This window comes from Amblyomma americanum, chromosome 1 (assembly GCF_052857255.1).
Source record: "Amblyomma americanum isolate KBUSLIRL-KWMA chromosome 1, ASM5285725v1, whole genome shotgun sequence".
In the NCBI taxonomy this organism is placed as follows: Eukaryota; Metazoa; Arthropoda; class Arachnida; order Ixodida; family Ixodidae; genus Amblyomma; species Amblyomma americanum.
In genome coordinates this window covers 83,038,180-83,046,717 of record NC_135497.1, presented here as the reverse complement: position 1 = coordinate 83,046,717, position 8,538 = coordinate 83,038,180, and the positions used below count along the sequence as shown (strand labels likewise).

General features: G+C 47.1%; 1 pseudogene; it reads right to left on the bottom strand.

Moving 5' to 3' along the window:
- Positions 1-5,274: 5,274 nt before the first annotated feature.
- Positions 5,275-8,177, bottom strand: LOC144113139 (uncharacterized; annotated as a pseudogene).
- Positions 8,178-8,538: the final 361 nt, after the last annotated feature.

Below are 8,538 nucleotides of genomic sequence, written 5' to 3'. Positions count from 1 at the left end.
GACGTTCTTCGTGACTGCTAGTTCTGGCAGGTAGGTCATCTCGTTGTCGTTGCCGTGCACCAAGGCCGCAGGACACACGGGATGTTGGCCAGTGATGACTCGTAGTTCGTAGTTCAGGAAGGCGGTGCAAGCATGGCATCTGCAGGTTGACAAAAGCGTGGTTGTTCACCTGAGCAATCCACTTTTTCACACGACCACTTCGCGCATGCACGGCTCTTCTTCTCTGCCATCTCCTGAGCTATGCTGGCTGAAAACAAATCCCTAGCTTCTACTGTGCACGTGCGTCATCATCATCATCATCAGCCTTACTACACCCACTGCAGGGCAAAGGCCTCTCCCATGTCTCTCCAATTAACCCTATCCTTTGCCAGCTGCATCCACCCTTTGCCTGCAAACTTCTTAATCTCATCCGCCCACCTAACTTTCTGCCGCCCCCTGCTACGCTTACTTTCTCTTGGAATCCACTCCGTTACCCTTAAGGACCAGCGGTTATCTTGCCTTCGCATTACATGCCCTGCCCAAGCCCATTTCTTTCTCTTGATTTCGATTAGGATGTCATTAACCCGTGTTTGTTCCCTCACCCACTCTGCCCGCTTCCGATCTCTTAACGTTACACCTATCATTTTTCTTTCCATGGCTCGCTGCGTTGTCCTTAACTTAAGCTGAACTCTTTTCGTTAGCCTTCACGTTTCTTCCCCGTAGGTGAGTACCGGTAAGATTATGCTGTTGTACACTTTCCTCTTGAGGGAAATTGGTAAACTGCCACTCATGATCTGCGAGAATTTGCCATATGCCCCATTCTTATCCTTCTAGTTATCTCCCTCTCATAATCCGGATCAGCTGTCACTACCTGCCCTAAGTAGACGTATTCCGTCACTATTTCTAGGCTCTCGCTGCCAATTGTAAACTGTTGTTCCCTTGCTAGGCTGTTGAACATTACCTTGGTTTTCTGCATGTTAATTTTTAGACCCATCGATCTGCTCTTGATCATGATCATGATTTGCAGTTCACCTCCTGAGTGACTCAGCAAGGCAATGTCATCAGCAAATCGCAGATTATTTAGGTATTCTCCATTTATTCTTATTCCCAACTGTTCCCAATTCAGGCCTCGAAATACCTCCTGTAAACATGCGGTGAACAGCATTGGCGAGATCGTGTCTCCTTGCCTGACGCCCTTCCTTATTGGAATTTTATTGCTGACTTTATGGAGGACTATAATAGCTGTGCAGTTGCTATATATATCTTCCAGTATTTGGGCATAAGGCTCTTCTACCCCCTGATTACGCAATGCCTGTATGACTGCTGAGGTTTCCACTGAGTCGAATGCTTTCTCGTAATCAATGAAAGCTATATATAGAGGTTGGTTATATTCTGCGCATTTCTCTATCACCTGATTGATAGTGTGAATATGATTATTGTGGAATATCCTTTACGAAAGCCTGCCTGATCATTTGGTTGATTAAAGTCTAACGTTGCCCTGACTCTATTAGCGATTACCTTAGTAAATACTTTGTAGGCAACGGATAGTAAGCTGATCGGCCTGTAATTTTTCAAGTCCTTGGCGTCTCCCTTCTTATGAATTAAGATAATGTTTGCATTCTTCCAAGCTTCTGGTACAGTCGAGGTCATAAGGCATTGCGTATACAGGGTGGCTAGTTTTTGTAGCACGATGTCCCCTCCATCCTTCAACAGATCTGCTGTTACCTGATCCTCCCCAGCTGCTTTTCCCCTTTTCATTGCTTCTAAGGCTTTCTTTACTTCATCTTTCGTTACTGGTGGGATGACGCATTGCTGTGCACTGCTGTCTTTCTCATTAGCGCTCTGATTACATTGGCTACTGTACAGGCCTGTGTAGAACTCTTCGGCTACGTTAACTATCTTATCCATATTGTTAATGACATTGCCCTGCTTGTCTCTTAATGCATACATCTGGTTTTTACCTATGCCTAGTTTCCTCTTCACTGTTTTTAGGCTACCTCCGTTCTTTATAGCATGCTCGATTTTCTCCATATTAAACGTCCTTATGTCGGCTACCTTGCGCTTATTTATTAACTTTGATATCTCCGTTAGTTCTATTCTATCGGTAGGGTTAGATGCCCTCATGTTTTGGCGCTTCTTAATCAGATCTTTCGTCACCTGAGATAGCTTCCCGGTATCCTTTCGAGCTGTCCTACCGCCTACTTCTACTGCGCACTCCATAATTATTGATGTCAGATTATCGTGCATTGAATGAACATCAAGATCATCTTCCTCAGTTAAAGCCGAATATCGGTTCTGCAGCGCTATCCTAAACTCCTGTGCTTTCCCTCTTACGGCTAACTCGTTAATGGTCTTCCTCTTCACTAGCTTCTTCCGTTCCCTCTTCAAGTCTAAGCTAATTGTAGACCTTACCATTCTGTGGTCGCTACAACGCACCTTTCCGAGGACGGCCGCATCGTGAATGATGCCAGGTTTAGCGCATAGTATGAAGTCGATTTCATTTTTAATCTCACCTTTGGGTCTCTTCCAGGTCCATTTCCTGTTTTCTCGTTTGCGGAAGAAGGTATTCATGATCCGTAAATTATTTCTATCCGCGAATTCGACTAATAACTCTCCCCTGCTATTTCTAGAGCCTATCCCATAGTCACCTACCGCGTGGTCGTCAGCATGCTTCTTGCCCACCTTCGCATTGACGTCGCCCATGAGTACAGTGTACTGCGAGTTTACTTTATTCATTGCCGATTCTACGTCCTCATAGAAACTTTCAACGGTCCGGTCATCATGGCTGGATGTGGGTGCGTAGGCCTGCACCACTTTCAGCTTGTACCTCCTATTCAGCCTAATTGCTATAGCTGCTACCCTCTCGTTAACACTGTAGAGCTCCTCTACGTTGCCAGCTATATCCTTATTAATGAGGAATCCCACACCTAGTTCTCGTCTATCCTCTAACCCGCAATAGCACAGTATGTGTCCGTCCTTTAGTACTGTATACGCCTCACCTGTCCTCCTAACTTCGCTAAGCCCTATCACATCCCATTTAATTCCCGCTAGTTCCTCAAACAGCACTGCTAGGCTAGCCTCACTAGCTAAAGTTCTAGCGTTAAACGTTGCCAGGTTCAGATTCCAATGGCGGCCTGTCCGGAGCCAGAGATTCTTAGCACCCTCCGCTGCGTCACAGGTCTGACTGCCGCCGTGGTCAGTTGCTCTGCAGCCGCTGGGGACTGAGGGCCGAGAGTTAATTGGTTTGATCATAGAAGGTTGTGGCCAAGTACTACACCAGGGTGGCCAAATCCTGCTCTGTTGAGAGAGTGCGCTGTCGGTTCTGGTCACCGAGATCAGGCCGCACTCCAGGCCTGGTTATGCAATTCCATCGACACGCAGATTTTTTTTTTTTTAACCCGGTGGAGAATTGCGCGGCACCAGGATTTGAACCCCGGTCCTCTTGCACGCGAGGCGGATGTTCTACCTCTACGCCATCGCTGCAATCAATGCGCTACGGGCACAGTTAACTTTTTAGTCTCCTCCTTATGGGATGGCCGGATTGGGCTTGTCGGTTGCTCCTTGCGAGCGGTGAATGATGATGGCACGCTGGCCGGTGATCGATGTACGGCGGTTAGCGGTGAATATAACTGAGAGGCTATGACAACACACCTGAGGCGGCTTTGGGGCACACCATAGTTGCCAGCCTGGAGTCTGGCAAAGGTGCATTGGTAGCCCATCCGCAGCAAGCATTTCATAGTAAGCGGCAGTATCTTCCCTTCCAGGCGGTAGAGGAAGCCTTGCACATTCTCCAGTAGGAAGAGCTGTGGCCGGTAGTAGTCACAGCAACTCAGATACGTGCACATCAGTGAGTTCTTAAGCATGGCCTTAAGTTGGCCAGTGATGACTCGTAGTTGGGGCACACCATAGTTGCCAGCCTGGAGTCTGGCAAAGGTGCATTGGTAGCCCATCCACAGCAAGCATTTCATAGTAAGCGGCAGTATCTTCCCTTCCAGGCGGTAGAGGAAGCCTTGCACATTCTCCAGTAGGAAGAGCTGTGGCCGGTAGTAGTCACAGCAACTCAGATACGTGCACATCAGTGAGTTCTTAAGCATGGCCTTAAGTTGGCCAGTGATGACTCGTAGTTCGTAGTTCAGGAAGGCGGTGCAAGCATGGCATCTGCAGGTTGACAAAAGCGTGGTTGTTCACCTGAGCAATCCACTTTTTCACACGACCACTTCGCGCATGCACGACTCTTCTTCTCTGCCATCTCCTGAGCTATGCCAATGCCACCTAGAACTAGTTTCAGGCCTGCTCACTGCCGCCGTGACGTCACGTGTCTTGACCGAGCCGCGCGGAAGCGGGAGGCTGTGAAGCGCATATCATCGCTTCCCGTGAAAAGAAGGAATGATCGTGGCGAAGTGCACATGTGTAATAGTTTTATTTTGCCTTTGCATTTTGATTGGCAGTGTATGTTATGAATGCATAATGCTTCAAAATCCGTGCATTTATCTGTATAGCAATTTATTATTCCACTAAAAATAGAGATTATGCACCGTGGAACGTGTGACCAGTTTATAAGAGTAAAGTTCGATGAGCCAACAAAGTAACGAAATAAAAAAGGTAAATTTAATGAGTTTATTTACACACACGCTTGGCACATACACACACATACACACTGTGTCCAGAAAACACATGGAAACTGTTGTTACTCATTTTGCAAACTTCTGCAATTTCCTTTGTTGAATCGGCGTTTTTCTACTCTTCAAAACATCAGTCTTCATGGAAACGTAGTTCTTCAGAAGAGTGTTTGCTGCTGCCGCTAATATGTTCGTCAGCACAGTGTCAGGATGGTGACCATTGTTACAGACATCAAAATCCTCTGTTTCACAAAGATGTCTTGTGACAGCCACAAGTAGCTCCCTCTGTTTATGTGTTGCATGAAAACGTGCAGCATTCGCTTTGTTGGTAAGCTGCTCTACGACAATGTGGGCGTGTAGAACCGCATTAACGACAGCCGGTTGAGGAAACTTGAGAGCGCCTCTCGAGAGGTTTTCGATTAGGAGATTCCTTTCAAGTTGAACTTCCCGGTCCTCAGACGTAATATTCATGGCACAATACTGACAGGGCAGCTTCTTTAACGCGGCGTGGGCGCAAAAGCCTGCGATGTATGTTATTACCGGCAGAATGGATTCCTTATTTCTTATATCATGATCTGACACCTTTATGCCGTACTCCTCTGTCAACTGAGCTCCGTCAAGTGTTTCAGAACATGGCTTCTGCATTTCCTGCATGTCTGGCAAAACCAAACTGCCTTGTAGCCTCAGTTTTTTCTCTGACTCAAAGACTTGTTGGATTGAGATATGATAATTCGTTCCCGACAGCCGACGGTACTGTCCGAACCTTTCTTCCAGACTGTCGGTCTGAAATTTTCCCAGCAACACGTAGTCGAAATTCAATTCTTCAAGGCAGTACCGGCACAGTTCGACAAGCGAGTAACAAGTCAGCCGCAGCGCTGCGTGTGTTTCAGTGGTTAGTGCGCCTGTATCCATCCTGATGTCTCGCCATGTGTCCAACCAATCCACGAATTTATTAAGAAATTCTATCTGCTTGTCAGCCAAACTCTTTACTGGATCCTGGAGCGGATCTCGTAGGCGCCGGCCTTTGGAGGGGCTTTTCACATTGACGATATGCCACCACTTCAGTATTAGGTCAATGAAATGCGCTGTCCCTGCGGCGTAGTTCAAATTAAGCTCGTCTCCGCGCATATTTAGAGCCTCCACCACAAATGAACTAAAAACCTTTAAAACAAGCTTCACATTCTGGCGCTCAGTGTTGGATGGATGCAGTGCTTTGTAGCTCAATCCATAACCAAACTTTGAGACGCTGTGTTGCTCCGAAGCGTGCATGTCTCGAAGAGCTTTGAAAGGCGCTCCATTAACCCGAACTAACGAAGATGTGCTAGGAAATTCAAGGTAGAAGATGCACGTTCCTGGATTTTTCTGGTTTAACCAGTTGTTTCTTATGCACTTCAGAAGATGGACTGGGTCAACTGCATAAAAAAGGGGTCTTGATTCGTCTACTGGGTGAGGGTACACAATGTCAACTGTTCGCGTTTTAGAAAACAAGGACAGCACTTTTCTGTTTATGGAATTATCTGTTATTACTGCGATGACAGTAAGCCCTGCATTCTCTAGCTCCAAAATTGTCTTTCTTAGGGCTGCATGCAATTGGACTGCGTCAATGTTAGATACTGGCAGAATGTGCGCGACATCCTTGTGGGCTGATAGCAAGGACTGGATCATAAAAACATGCGCAGTTTTGGCTGCTTCGCAAGAATTAGAAGCTGCCCCGGTCACTGATCCACCTTTGTATTCGAAGTACGGCTGAATATGGATCTCGTCCATCATTATAGTGACGATCTTTTCATGCGGTTTGAGAAGGCTTGATCGCTTCTTCACATAACGTAAAAACCCTTCATCGTCCTGCTCATTTCCAGGGTTGACGTTATATTGAGAACAGATTCGCATGAGTGTAGATCGATGTGGTAGTGCTAACTTGCCAGCACTGCGAATGAATCGGTAGGCGTGTGGGGAAACAGTGTAAAGAATACTGGAAAATATTAAAAGCTCAGCAGAGTACCGTGCTGAATGGTCCTTCTTGTGCAATAGGTCAAGTTGCTCTTTTATAAAGCTGAGCGCTTCTGTTTTCTCTTGCGGCAAAAGATCATCACACCTGAGGCTGTCCAGCAAAGAGAAAAGCAAGCTGAAACTTGCCTTCACTTTTTCATCCTTGTCGCAAACGTCTGGAGCCTTGAAACTTCTCATACTGTCTAGTGCAGTCTGAAGGCAGCGTAGATCGTCCAGTATACACGGGATGAGCAGGTCCTTCACAGGCACTTTCACTTTTCTCCAGAAGGCCATAACCTCCATGTTCTTACTAACAATCACAGATCGTTCGACGTCTGGTGGGTCTTCACCCTCTATGTGAACAAAGAGAACAGCATGCTCTGCTTTTACTGAAGTCCAGTAGGTGGAGAGGTCGAGGATTTGTAGGCGCGATACAAAGTCTTCATATGACTGCAGCTTATTTTGACGCTCTTGTTCTTCGTGCGATGAAATGGACTGCCGAATAGCTTCCTCTAGATGCGATGCTTCGCGGCGTTTCCTTTTTGCCTCTGGCTGCTGGCGCACTGGTGCGCATTCGCTCAAATAAGCAGGTGCATTAGGAAAAATTGTCGGCACTGCGTCCAACGTAAGCCGAGTAGCGCCCATGGGAGCTTCTACTGTCCTGCCGGTTCTTGGATCGGTGTACGTGGTAGTCGTCCTTAAGTACTCGGCCTTGAAATGGAGCTCGCACACCTGCAAACTATTCACAAAAAATAAACGGTATATTACAGGCTTCGTGCTCCACATCCGCCTCATTTACTAAGCCACAAAATAAAAAGGAAAGCTACAAAATTCTCGATGAAGCGCGCTGACCAGCAAATACATTGGACAACAATCTACAGATCACTTCGTGCGTGCGCGTTAACTGATAATACGTTCTGGCGTTCCTGGAAAGAACGATATCACTCATGACTTGCGCGATCTTATAACATTCCAGAACACAAATAAACACCCGTGAAATATCGGGTCTTACTGGCTGGCAAGTAAAAAACACACAAAAGACCATTATTTTCACTTCTGGAAAAAAACATCCCTCAAGGCATGCGCACGGCGTTATAAAAATAGCGTATCTCATCACCACAAAGCGTCGCAGTCGAAGCGAACATTTCAGAACAGAAATAAACAGCCGTTACAATGTCAGGGCTTACGCTGGCTGGCAAGTCAAAAGCGCACAAGAGATCAATATTGTAGAGCAAGAACCGGACATGCTGGAGGTGGTGCTTTTGGAGCGACTCAAATTACGTAGTATAAACGTACACATACCTTCGGATCACGGAGAGAACGGATATCGACGTCATCGCGACGAACAGCCCCCTCCCACTTTGCTCTTCGGTCATCCTTTGGGAACGAGAACACTCAAACCTTCGGCCCATTGTCGTAATTGCCGCAACAGTTGGGCACGCAGCATCGCCCCATTAGGACAGTTTGCAGGCGTACACTACGCGAACATTCAGCGAGTGAAACGCTTCACATCACAACACAGCAGTTCAGAGACACAGAAAAACACGTCTTCTCCAGTAGGAACAGAACCAGTTCAGAATAGAAACACCAGCATGCCGCGACAGGTCTCGTCAGGCTTAGCAAATCCTACTCTCGAGAACGGCGTGGGCACCTCCGCGCGACGGAAAGCGTCGGTCAAAACTGACTGACGTCAGCAGCCGCGACAGGAGGAGTGAGCAGGCCTGATAGTCCAGAGGGCGCTGGCTATGCTGGCTGAAAACAAATCCCTAGCTTCTACTGTGCACATGCACTTCATGCTAATGACAGGTGCAAGCAACAAGTGATGGCAGCTGTCAAGCACACACCTGCCACTTCAGAAGCGCAGTTGGTGCCTTGTGGAAGTAGATTGCACCTGCAATTCCCACGTACATGTGTTTCCAGATCAGTTTTCTGGAGAGCAGGGATATTTTCG